This window comes from Leptodactylus fuscus, chromosome 6 (genome assembly GCF_031893055.1).
Source record: "Leptodactylus fuscus isolate aLepFus1 chromosome 6, aLepFus1.hap2, whole genome shotgun sequence".
In the NCBI taxonomy this organism is placed as follows: domain Eukaryota; kingdom Metazoa; phylum Chordata; class Amphibia; order Anura; family Leptodactylidae; genus Leptodactylus; species Leptodactylus fuscus.
Genome location: NC_134270.1, coordinates 151865383 through 151878742, shown reverse-complemented (window position 1 = coordinate 151878742; position 13360 = coordinate 151865383). Strand labels below are relative to the sequence as shown.

General features: G+C 43.4%; 2 protein-coding genes across 4 annotated transcripts in view; one reads left to right on the top strand and one right to left on the bottom strand.

Annotated features, from left to right (window-relative positions):
- CPNE1 (copine 1) overlaps positions 1–13360 on the top strand; it is a 340171-nt gene that overhangs the window by 129149 nt on the left and 197662 nt on the right. The gene's annotated exons all lie outside the window — the stretch shown is intronic.
- Positions 1–13360, bottom strand: part of LOC142208848 (rho GTPase-activating protein 39-like) — a 74472-nt gene that overhangs the window by 33987 nt on the left and 27125 nt on the right. Inside the window, exon 1 of one of the 3 annotated variants that reach the window (XM_075277611.1) lies at positions 742–1013. The exons of the other annotated variants lie outside the window; for them this stretch is intronic. The gene's annotated coding sequence lies outside the window, so the exon portion shown is untranslated. Of the gene's footprint in view, positions 1–741; positions 1014–13360 lie in introns of those variants that run through there. 3 annotated transcript variants of the gene reach the window in all.

Below are 13360 nucleotides of genomic sequence, written 5' to 3'. Positions count from 1 at the left end.
GATGCATCCATACAACACATTTCCATACCCTCTCTAAATTCACTGTTTATATGATTTACTTTCAGATCATTAACCTCAACTGTGACGTTCCATTTACAAGCTCACTACCCCTCCCTGTGAGCAGGGTGGCCGGGAAACAAAACGTCCCAGCAGCACGTGACTTTGTACGTGGGAGCGATTTATTACCTGTCATTACATTGCAGGAGAGAGTGGAGAAGGGAGGAGTACACAGAGAGTGAGAGCAGGCAGATGAATCCTGGGAAATGTAATTTGTCCACAGAATTATTGCATGTAAATAACAGTGAAACAAGGAGCAGCAAGTAAAATAAAGCAAAACAAAGGGTACACAAGGGAACAGTGAGGATTTAGCACTGCTGTGGATGTATTTGCAAATTATTTTTAGAAGCTGAATAACCCTTTAAGGGCCAAACCTTTGACTATTTTACCCCCATCCTGAAAAATAAAACCCATATACAGTAGCCATCCGCTGTACAACAGGTGCACATTGTGGATGAACAGCACCACATGCATCAGATTAAAATCCAATTATTGGCAACATTTATGGGATCTGAAACGTCTTTAACAGATTACATTAAATTTCAGAAAATTGAATTTTAATTACTCTAAAGGTGTCTTGACATGTTCTACAAGTGATCTGCAAGTCTGGACATGATCTCAGTACAATGTCCTTCCCATGCCAGGCTGCCAGTAATACTAAGTGTTCAGCTTGAGAATACTGACCTGCTGAGGACGGCCGGGCGCACGCGATTACCTCCAGTAAACCTCCAGGGTGCCAGCTGCTCACCTTGCTTTCCCTGGTAAATTGAAGGTTACTATGAATCCAGCACGCACCTCTTTGCTCATTTTATAAACTCCTCTGTTTTCCGCACACCTCTTGGCCTTACTCTCACTCCCTGCTTTCAAAATAGGCCGGCCACAGCTCTCTGGTAGATTTTCCCTACTGCCTGCACCCCAGGATAGCTCTTCCTGTCATTGTCAGCCTTTAATTACATGTTTTATTATGTTTTGCTTTCAGGAAATAGAGCCTTAGCTGAAAAAAATAAATGCCACCCTATTTATAGTTAAGAAAACAATCTCTTTATTGGAATGCGACATAAGTTTACAGAAAATGTACCCATGGATATTGGCTGAGAAGATTTACGTATAATATGGGATACGTGGAATTTGCGATGAGAAAACCTGTGAATTATGCAAGAGATTAGAGGATTGATCCATTACTTAGGAGACTGCATAAAGCACTTTATTGAGGCAAGACACAGAAATTTTATGTCAGGCCCGCTTCACGTCTGCGTTCAGATCATTCCGTTCCCCTCTCTGCATGAAAAATGCAAAGAGAAAAGTCCTGCAAGCAACACTTTTCTCTCCACATTTTTCGTGTGGTTACTGAGCCCCATTATAGTCTATGGGATCCGTGGGCTTTTTTTATGCAGATAGGTTTCCATTCGGAGGGTCCCCAAGCAGACTTCCCAAATGGAAACCAGAATGCGGATGTGAACCGGGCCTAAGAGACAAGGTCTATATCTGTCCTCAAAGCTTACTACCTATTCTAAGGATAGGCCTGTCCTAGACTGTTCTGAAACTTGGCAATCCCATGGGTGAAGCTATAGCGGCAGCAATTCCCTGAAACCTGAAAGGACACAAAGGCCATGTAACAATATGAGGTGTTATAGAGAGCACTTGGCAAGTGAAGGCGGTATTACAAATTCTGCATTGAGGCCCAAGAGCAACCATTCTTGGTATTCTTATTGATGAAGGAGTCGAGAATCCATAGTGCTTACGCGATCGCTGGTGTCTCCTCAAAATTCACAGGAGGTTACAGGCTGGTTCCTGCTCAGTATAATGAACTTTTCCTAGTGGCCGTACTGCAGCTTTGTTCTATTAAAGTGAATACTTCCGCTATGTACTATATAATGGCCACTACAACCTTACTTATTACATTCTAGTGGTTGACCATAAATCGGCCATAAATACTTAAGACATTGTTGCTTTCTCTGGGCTAAGCAGCAGTGGTCGGACGCTCTGTCACTAGGTCTCATTCACACTGTCCACACTTCCATATTTCAGAGCCGTACACCAGCTTTAGTATAACACCGCACACACTATTATTCCACATAAACACGCAGAAATGTTATTAACAACCTTGTGGGTGACCAAATACCACAAGATCTTAAAGGGAACCGCTCACATAGATTTGCTATACTACAATGCTATCACCATGTTATTTTTCTCTTTATGGCTGCAGCACATCTCTCATTCTCAGGACTGGTGCTGCAGTAGCGCAGCATGGCCACTACTCTGCTGCCTGCTCTGTATACTGTGCTGAGAAGAGTTGTTCATGGGTTTGCTGGTTGTCAGACCCCCACCCATCTCATATTAAAGGGATCCTATCATTGGATATCCTTTTTTTTATTGATAACACATAGGGATAGCCTTAAGAAAGTCTATTCGTCTCCTACATTTAGATGTCTTCTCCGCACCGCCGTTCGGTAGAAATCCCGGTTTTATTAAACATGCAAATGAGTTCTCTCACGGCACTGGGGGCGGTCCCTAGCACTCAAACAGCACTGGGGATGTCTCCAATACTGCGAGAGAAATCTCCAGCAACGCCTCCATGTTCGTCTGGAATGGCCTCTCCCTGTGTCGTCTTCCATCCTGGCTTTTAATCTTCTAGGCCTCGGGCAGAGCCTACTGTGCATGCCCAGGCTACAAGAAAATGGCCGCTTACACCAGCTCCGCTGATGACGCCATCCTCAATGTGAAGCTGTATTGGTGGTTTGCTATAGCTTTTGTACCACAATGTGCACAGACAGATCCTATCCAAGGAAAGTTGGATGCTGCCAGCGCAGCAGGAGGAGGATCTCTGAGGTGGTATCTGAGAGCGAACTTCGCATTTTGTGCTGAACAGCACTTTTTCAGGCTTATGAACTGGATTTAGTGCTATTTTCAGGATAGACCTTCAATATACAATCCTTGAGTACCCTTTAAATCTCTTTAACCATCCATTATCAGTTGGGAATTGTAAAAATTCACCAGCTGAACTCCTTATATGCAGTTCAATAGGAAGTGACTTTCACCTACTGCATGTATTCCTGCCTCATTGTTCTCACACCAGTCAGCTAGTATATACAATTATGTATGGCATGAAACGTTTTCCTAACTCCTCTTGGCCACATCCACCGCTACATATTTACTGAAACTTAAGCCAGTGTTTAATTATTTCTATGCATAGCCCTGGATACATGGGCACACCGGACTGGCTTGAGCGGCTGCCATTCGGAAGGCCTTCCCAGAATTAGCACCATTCATCAGGAGCGGACAATTTATTTTTAGTGCAGGGAGTCAATATTTCCACTACAATGAATTCTTGTGGCTGCTGTAGCTGCTTGTTCACTGAAGGGTTAACAATGGTCTGCATTACCGGGGGTAGGGATGTTGTTCTGATAGTGTTTAGCAGCAACGTTCATGTCAGACAGAAATGTCACCTCTAATGTATACTGGAAATTCCATAACATAGCAACTGCCTGGTAACGGTTCTCTTAACTAGTATGAGAATTCCAAATAACGTAGGGTAGAGGGGCAATAACAATGCTCTGTGGCCTCCTGCGGGGATCAAGAGTACAAGACAGGTTGTTCTGTGAGCTATGTAATGGAGAGTGACTTGTTCTGGTTGCCCATGCAGAGGCATATAGAAAAGGGACAGTTTTATTGTTAAAACCATCCCCTTGCTGATCCCGTCAGGCAATGCTCTCATAGATGAGGATGATGAGACTTGGAGCTCAGTGGTTACCGAACTCAACTGGTAACCAATGAGCGCTTCCATTATCACTAGGGGGTAAGCAGTAGGTCGGTATCTCAGTACTCACTGACACCCCTTCTCTGCCCCAGGCACTGATATAATGTGTGCCAGCATCAGGGGCAGAGAAAGAGTGGCGAGTACTGAGAAGTATACTTTTTTTTCTCTTTATGTAGATTGTGAGCCCCATATAGGGATCACAATGTACATATTTATTTTAGAATGGGAGGAAATCCACACAAACACAGGGAGAACATACAAAGTCCTTGCAGATGTTGTTCCTGGCAGGATTCGAACCCAAGACTCCAGCGCTGCAAGGCTGCAGTGCTAACCACTGAGCCACCGTGTTGCCCCTACTGAGAAGTATTCTTACCAGTCACTCCCTAGGTCATGTACTATGAGACTGGGAGCATTATAGTGTATGGGGGCCACTAAGAGGCATTATAATGTGTAGGGACATTTATCGGACAATATCCCATATGGAGAGCATTAAAGAAAGCATTATATTGTATGAGGGCACTAAAAAGGCCCTATACTGTGTGAGGAGCGCCATCTTCCCCATAAACCCCCAATGTGGAATATCCTGCATACGACCCTTGTATCCACATTATCTGATTGGCCACCATGTAATACTACATAGCTACTGCCACAGCCAATCACCAGTGGTCCCAGAAGCTGCACCAAACAACCCTTTACATTTGGGAGCTGCCATGTTAAATGGTTTGTCTATGATGAAACAACTGCTTTAAAAGGAGGTTGTACCAAGATTGTAACTTATTACCAATCCACCCGGATATTTAAGAAGTCTTTGGTCATGGAGGTCTGACGGACACCCGGCTATTCCACGTACAGCTCTGCACATGCTTGACCACCACTCTATTCAGCTGGGACATGCCCTGTCCTTGTTCCCCATGGTCAGAAACTGCTCACCAATAACTGCCATAGGATATATAATAGTCTGTCACCAGTGTAAATACAGTATTAGACATTTGGTAGATTCATTTGAGGGAATTTGTCCTTTCCCACACATTTTCCAACAGAATTAGAGAAATGATGAAGTTAGACATTAGCCGGATAATAACTTATTTGTACTGATTAGAAGAAACAGGAAATCCAGGTTTTTAAGGTCACCGAGGACCAGGATTAACCATTCTTAGCATTAGCACTAAGTAAATCCAAAAGAATTTTCAAGTAAATACAAAACTAGGAAACCAAAGGTTAACTAACATGAAAGCTGTGTGTGCTTTGCACTGTAACAGGGGTGGAGAGGGGTGCGGGGTGCAAAGTGTCCTGATATTATAGTACAAACTGTACGTGCACCAGGTCAGAATGGTCAGATATTACTTGCAATGGTCAGGAGTATTCTGAGGTTGCATCATGGTAAGCCTAATACTGTGCGGGATTCCTGCATGTGTCCTACAGTACTATAGGCTGTGTGTGGCCAGGGCTACATTATATCTTTATGCTCTTTTTTTGCAGAGAAACAACTCCACCCCAGAAGTATGGGGAGGCTGCAAACCATCATTTAGTAGGAACAGGAAGTGGTACGTCTACAGTAGCCAGAGCGAAAACTGTCACACTTCATCTTTTTATAGGAAGAGAGAAATGTGAGATTATAGTCTTTTTTTTTTTTTTTTTTACAGTGTTTAAGAAATTATTCAACTAGAAAGCGAACAAATCGCAATATCCTACAGGAGTGGGAGACATCTGTAAAAGCAACTTTACCCTCTGACAAAGGTCTCATATATATTAATACGCTCACCCTTTAGGATTATTTATGCCTGTATATTACGCTAAATTCAGACCTGCATTCAGGTTTCAGGGTTTTTTGTTTTTTTTTTTTTTTGGGGGGGGGCACCCTATGCGGAAACCTAACGTGGTTACCTTTGGAAGCTGCGGACCCCATAGATTATAATGGGGTCCGCCAGGTTTCTGCCCAAAATAGGGCATAAAATGTAGAGAGAAAAACGGAACGGGAAACATAATCCCTAGGCAGAGACCAGGCACAGGTGTGAACCAAGCCTTATTTATTGGCATTACTACAAATTTCATACTCCTCCGTGGCTAAATATACTCCTCAAAAATGTGAATTTTTTTTTTAAAAAATTCACCTTATTGCTTCCCCATCGGTCTGTACTTCCCTGGAAGAATATCAGCCAGTCACTGACTGGGATGGATCATTGCTACTCATTTCTTGTGTGCCCAGAGGAATAGGAAATAGAGACCACAGGAGGCATTAAAGGGGTTGTCCAAGACCTAAAGGTAATGGATACTGATGACCGAACCAAGGACAGGCACCAGTATCAGACACCTAGACTCTGTCTTGATCAGCTGTTTCAGTTGCCGGAAGCAACTCAGCTCCTACTCAAGTGACTAGGAGTGTGACTGCAGTTCCTGGTACCACCACTATAGTGTACGGCGCTGTATACTTTACACAGTGTAAGGGTGCATTCAGACTACGTAACGCCGGGCGTGTATGAGAGCCGTACACGCCGGCATTACGGCAGACTGCCGAACACTTCCCATTCACTTCAATGGGAGCGCTCGTAAACGCCGCTGTTACGAGCGCTCCCATTGAAGTGAATGGGAAGTGTTCGGCAGTCTGCCGTAATGCCGGCGTGTACGGCTCTCATACACGCCCGGCGTTACGTAGTCTGAATGCACCCTTTAGGCGCTCCATACACTGCAGTGGTGGCACCTGGAATTGTAACCCCACTCCCATCCATAAGTTGCTTAAGGCAATATACCTAGTATATGGCTTCTGGCAGCCGAATACCTGATCAGGATAAAGTGCAGGTGTCAGACCCCAACCATACTGATAATAATTGGCCATCCCTGGATAAATCCTTAAAAACCGGAGTTCCTTTTTTTTTTTTTTTTTTTGAACTATAATACAGGAAGAAACAAAATGTCATTTAATCAGCCAAACCATTCTATTCATTTAGTATAACAAGTCACTTGAGACAGGGACACTTACTTACAGAGATATGTTCCACTTAAATGGATAGGCCACATTCTCGGCAATATTGACTGCTTTACAGCAGCCTGACCCCCGGAGTCAAAGGCTAATAAAGGAGCAGTCAGGGGATAATAGGCAATTCACTTAATACAGGCATTTCCCTCTGCTTCTTCACTGACACAGACCATATATACAATGTCATGCGTGTCTCATATACAGGATTAATGAGCTACAAGCCATGTGTAAAGTGATCCTCGAAGGAATGAGGCCTGCTGGGTATTGCTATGTGCAAAGCCTAATATTGTAAACAGGAAGAGGAGAACTGGGAAGATGATAAACCTATGCACACAATAATTTCCTGCACTCCACAGCGACATGGGCTTATCTATGGGGTCCATTAGTTTAGTAGTTTTGGATATCAGTTATTGTCAGATATTGATGTAAAAAAGATAAAATCTAAAAACAACATCACCATCCACATCTGTGGTTGTTTTATTACCACTGGACACCGTCACATGTCACTTTCCAAATGATCATATGATACCAGAATGACGGCCATTTCTATACAGAATCGGGGGAAAGGTCCTCTTCTTGTTTTTGGGAAAATACAGACAAAAATAAAGCGTACACAAACAATACTTCCTCTTTTCTCATTTCAAAGTAGTTCCTCATTTAGTATGATGACATAGATAAAAACCCCTCTGGGAAGTTTTTAGAAAAAGAATTTGCATTTTGGTGTAGAATAATAAATCTATTCTCATTAAAAATATTAATATTGATGGTTGACCAAGTAGCCAATAACTAGTTCACTAAGTTCACTAATGTACCCCATAGTGGCCCCTGCACACAGTATTATGCCCTATAGTGGCCTCTGCACACAGTATTATGCCCTATAGTGGCCCCTACACACAGTATTATGCCCCATAGTGGCCCCTACAACACAGTATTATGCCCCATAGTGGCCCTTACAACACAGTATTATGCCCCATAGTGGCCCCTGCACACAGTGTTATGCCCCATAATGACCCCTGCACACAGTATTATGCCCCATAGTGGCCCCTACAACACAGTATTATCCCCCATAGTGGCCCCTACAACACAGTATTATGCCCCATAGTGGCCCTTACAACACAGTATTATGCCCCATAGTGGCCCCTGTACACAGTATTATCCCCCATAGTGGGCCCTACACACAGTATTATGCCCCATAGTGGCCCCTGTACACAGTATTATCCCCCATAGTGGGCCCTACACACAGTATTATGCCCCATAGTGGCCCCTACAACACAGTATTATGCCCCATAGTGGCCCCTGTACACAGTATTATCCCCCATAGTGGCCCCTACAACACAGTATTATGCCCCATAGTGGCCCCTGCGCACAGTATTATGCCCCATAGTGGCCCCTACACACAGAATTATCCCCCATAGTGGCCCTTTCACACAGTATTATGCCCCATTGTGGACACCCATGAACAATTAGTATACTCTGGGGTCTTTTTAGACCCAAGAGTATAACTAAAAAACACTGTTACTTACATCTCTTTTACCTCTCCCCATCTCCGCTGCACTCCATGCTGATGGTGGCCATCTTCAATGACGTCCGGGACGTCACGTGGGGGGGGGGGGGCCTGCGTCGCATGCATAAGGACGCAGGCCCTGGTCATGTGACATAAGGGACGTCAAAGAAGTAGAACCAAAGCCTACCCGAAGCGGAGAGGTAAGTAACGGTTTTTATGTTCCCTTACCTCTCCTGGGCCTCTGATCATTATACTCGGGGTCTGAAAAGACCCCCGAGTATAATAATAGTGATTGTGGGGCCCGCGGCATCACTTACTGGCCCCTGCAAGGATCAGTAAATAAATAGGGCCCATTAGGCTGGAGCCTACAAAATGTTCTCCTCTGCAGGTGAAAAGAAATAAATCACATGGAACACCCCTATAACGTATATTTACAACATAAAAACATTTCGTTTTTGGATAGCACGCCTTGTTATGAAGTAATATAAGTGTATAACTACTAGAAAAATTACCATGTTTTTCTTAAGGGTTATTGTTAAATAATATGTGTGAATCCAATAAAGAGGGGAAAATTCCAAATTAAGCAAAAGCTACAGAAAAAAAACCCAACTAACTCAACTATTTGTCACGAGTTCGGTCATTCCACAGCTACCACATACACATATGGTCTTCTATCCCACAAACATATAATGTACATTGCAGACGAGTCCAAGATGGCATCTCCAGCAACAAATACCAGCTGTCACTTGTGATTCATATTTCTCTCCATACTGGATTAGTCAGCGCACCTGCTGCACGCCTCTGTTAGGACACAGACCAAGATCTATTTCTGCACTGATGGGTCCCGGCCAGCACCTGTCCTGAACACCGGAGTATACAGCAGTGACTTGTAACAAAGGGTGGCTGTATGTGGGGCAGGAAGGTCAACGTATCACAACTACTGACATGCTTAAAAAGAGAAGGTACTCATAGTAGAGCCTGTGAACATTAAAGAGAACGGAACATGAAACTCCATAATCTGGACTAGATACATCGGAAGATCATCTCTAAAATAGGACAATACATGAAACCTCTATAAGTATATCATATTGGGCAGATTTACTAATACAAATGTGCCAGAAATACCGCACAACATTGGCATACATGTCTCACTCCACACTTGTACAGGGGTGTGGCTTAGTGCACAGGGTTGTGGCTTAGCGTGCAGGGGTGTGGCTTAGTGCGCAGGGGTTCGGCTTAAAGGGCTTTCCAGAAACGTTTACACTAAAATAATGAACTATCCTTAGGATACGTCCTCAATTGAAGATCTGTGGTGGTCCGACGCCCAAGAGCCCTGCAGATCAGCTGCTTAAAGTGGCAAAAGCTCTCCCTGAGCGCTTATCCTGCTGCACAGGTTATGTTAATTGGTCAAATAGCCTGATTGCAGCTCAGTCCCATTCAAGTGAATGTTAATTGGTCACATAGCCTGATTGCAGCTCAGTCCCATTCAAGTGAATGGGCTGAGCTGTGATACTACATACACCCATTGGACTAATGCACGAATGCTGCTGCCTCTGCAAACAGGGGCTCGGGTGTAGGACCCCTGCCAATCTTTAATTGATGATCTATTCTAAGGAAAGGTCATCAATTATTATGTCTGGAAAACCCCTTTAGTATGTAACAATATGCACCACAACTGCGCCAAAATTTTGAGGTAATATTCTGGTGCCATGTAAGGCCACTAATAGGGGGTATAAACTTACATTACATAGTCCAAGGATGAAACAACTTTATCATCCAGCATCACTCTTTGAGATAAATCTGCCACATATTTAGACAGAATTAGTAAATCTGACCCTGTATGTGGAAATTCAGACCCAATTGATTGAATTGGGGGTACATGATGAACTATTTGCTCTGTTATACAAGGGCCACGTCTTGAGTCCCCTTTTAAACAAACCTAATGCACAAGCACAGTCCCCAAGACCGGTACTAGGGATCCAAAAGCAGTGTGACCACCCAATATTGAGGTGATCATTGGCTTTCTACAGCAGGAGGAACAATATATAGTACATAAAATATATAGGAATGGAAAATAGATCACAGAAAACCCTAAAGTTAGTAATAATGCCCAGTGAACTACTTTATGTATCAGTCTTGCAGTTTCTGTTCCTACATTTCTAGACCACAAAATTTCACAAACCTATTTTTATACAACATTTCCTCCAAATAAGTATCACAGGTAGTGAAATTGGGAAAAAAGAAATAAAAAGAAAAATCCCCAAAACACACAATTGATAGGAATTATTTACAATGGTGTTCCCTTCTTAGCCAGTTATCACCTATCCACGGGATAATGAAAAATGTACAGCTTTATAGCTAGGGGGTGCGACCACTCAAACCCCACAGGGGAACAGGGGAGTATCATTCAGAGCGTGGGTCAGGAAGCAAGCGCCACTCCATACAATTCAATGGGAGCGCCAGAAATTCGATCGAGTAGGTATTTGATCGAATACTACGGTATTCGAAATACTCGTACTCGGTCGAATACCACGCGATAAACGTAAAAGGTGTTTACCGTAGTATTCGATCAAATACCTACTCAATCGAATACTCATCTCTAATGACTAGTAATAGACATCCCAGCTTTCTAAACCTCTGAACCCTAGTCTTGTGGACTGAACTTTGCTTGCCATCAATGTGGTTGTGTGTGTTTGGGGGTGGTAGGGGGGTCTGTTCCAACAATCAAATCATTTTCCATCTTTTTGCTTTCTGCTTGCTTTGACCCCTCTTTTTCATAGTTGTCAGTGGCTTCCTGCACTGGTAACCTTCCCGTCTACACATGTAATATACACATTAGTTATGGTGGCCGATAAGTATCTTACAGGGCAGTGGTGGAACTTGTGGCATGTTCGTTGGACAAGCTATATAGAAGCTTGGACCCTTCTTAATGTGGTTTTTAGGCTATTAAATATTGGAGCCTTCTGGTCTGGCTCAACAAACAGCGTGGAAATTTAGTTTGCAAGAAAATATGTTCTTCCAGATGACTTCTGGTCAGACTTCTGATGGGCAATGGGTTAGTGATGGTATCTGAAAACCCTCTTGATAAGTTTCCTGGGCAGCTCCACAGTAGACAATGGCGCAGCTGTCTGTCCTGCCTTTGGATGGACTTTACAAGCAGCTCATGAAAGAATCCATTGTAAGAAGGGAGCGAGATGTGCACACTTAGATCTGCTGACTGCACGGAATCCGCCAACAGCTGCTCTATTCAGCCAATGTTTTGTGTCTCGGCCAGCCCAGATAGCCGTGTATTATGTATGTGTATGAGAAAGCCATCACCAGTATGCATGTGCGAGCGTGAAAACAAGGCTGCACAGGAGCAACAACCAGGATGTTTATGTGCACAGCTCCTTTACTATTTCTCCATTCACCACGCGTTGACCCTTAAGTTAAATATTGCTCATTTTTGCTCGTTTTTTGGGGGGAAGGGCAAGTATTGCATTTCACAGGAATAGATGTCCTGCCAAAATATGTTGTAGACTATCCATGTAGGAAACAACTGTGATGACAGGAACGCAGCAGTAGTCCGTCTAGTGCGATTGCAACGTGAAAGGTATGTCAATGGTAAGGGAGGACCTAGAAGATAAAGTCCTTGAGGAAAGGTTTTCAATGGGCAAGAAAACAACAAAAAAAATAAAAAGTGGAAAACTACATTTGTTATTTTTTTTTAAGTTTATTATTATTTTTTTTTTTAATGGGCCCTACTTACTTAACGATCAGTAAGTGACGCCGCGAGCCCCACAAGCACTATTATACTCGGGGGTCTTTTCGGACCCCCAAGTATAACGATCAGAGGCCCAGGAGAGGTAAGGGAACATAAATTACAGTGTTAATTACCTCTCTGGGCAGGCTTCGGGCCTGATGTCACATGACCGGGACCTGAAGTCCATATGCATCGCAGGTAATAATCATATAATTAGTATAATAATTGTTCAGGAGTGTCCACAATGGGGCACAATACTGTGTGCAGGGGCCACTATGGGGCATAACAGTGTGCACAGAAATGCAGGGGGTTCGGTTGGTTGAGGCCTTTGGTGTCGGTCGGGAGGGGGCCATGTTAAAAGTTCACCATGGGGCCCCACCATTCCTAGTTATGCCACTGAGTGGTGTTATCTATAGAGGTGCTATTGCTTTGTAAGGTCTTGTACCATCAGGTCACACAGCTTTTTTCCCTCCATAGGAGTCAATGGAAAGTTGCTCTTACTGTAACAGACACAGTGCAGTGACACAATGAACAAAAGTCAGGTTCAGAGTTTTTTCCATACTATTTCCATAATGGAGAGTCCTGTATTCTAATGATTGTGACTGCAAGGAGGAAATTCAACACCCTACAGGGTTATTAGGGCTCTTGTACACAGTTATATTATGGCTCCAGAAACGTTGCAGGTTGTATAAAGCCACTACTTTACCTCCAGATCCTCTCATTTAATATGGCAAAGTGCGTATGTTTCTTCAGATTCATATAGAAAAAAACATGACATATTGAAGATATATATTTTCCTGGAAGTCCTGCTGTTAGGAGCAATTCTATCTGTGATACCATGCCAAATGGAGCCAGCGTGTGGTGTCACTACAAGGCTATGACAAGACGACTCAATCCCTTCTCTTGGTTATAAGATGTCCCCCCATTCCCACTACTTTCCATTTCTAGTAACACAGCTATGACAGATAAAGTGTTACGGAGCCTTACTATGGGTGATGTAAGCGGCTACGTACATGGATCGGCATTCATTATTGTACATATAGCCGGGCCTTCCTACTCTATTGTTTGCTACAGCTTTTCACTAGAGTCAGGAGAAATACTCTGAAGAAGCGGAGATGTAAATTCTCAGCTTCAGGCAATAAGGGAAAATATGAAGAACCAAAAATAAACTTTAGTGGTGTTATCAGGGATCTGCTGCGGTTCACTGCCAGTACAGTCCGGGCCGCAGTACAGTTGGGAAGGCATCAAACATCTGTTAGCCATAAAAGGTGTCATTATCACATCCCATTTGCCAAATTGCTCTGAACAAACTATTTTTCTGAGGCC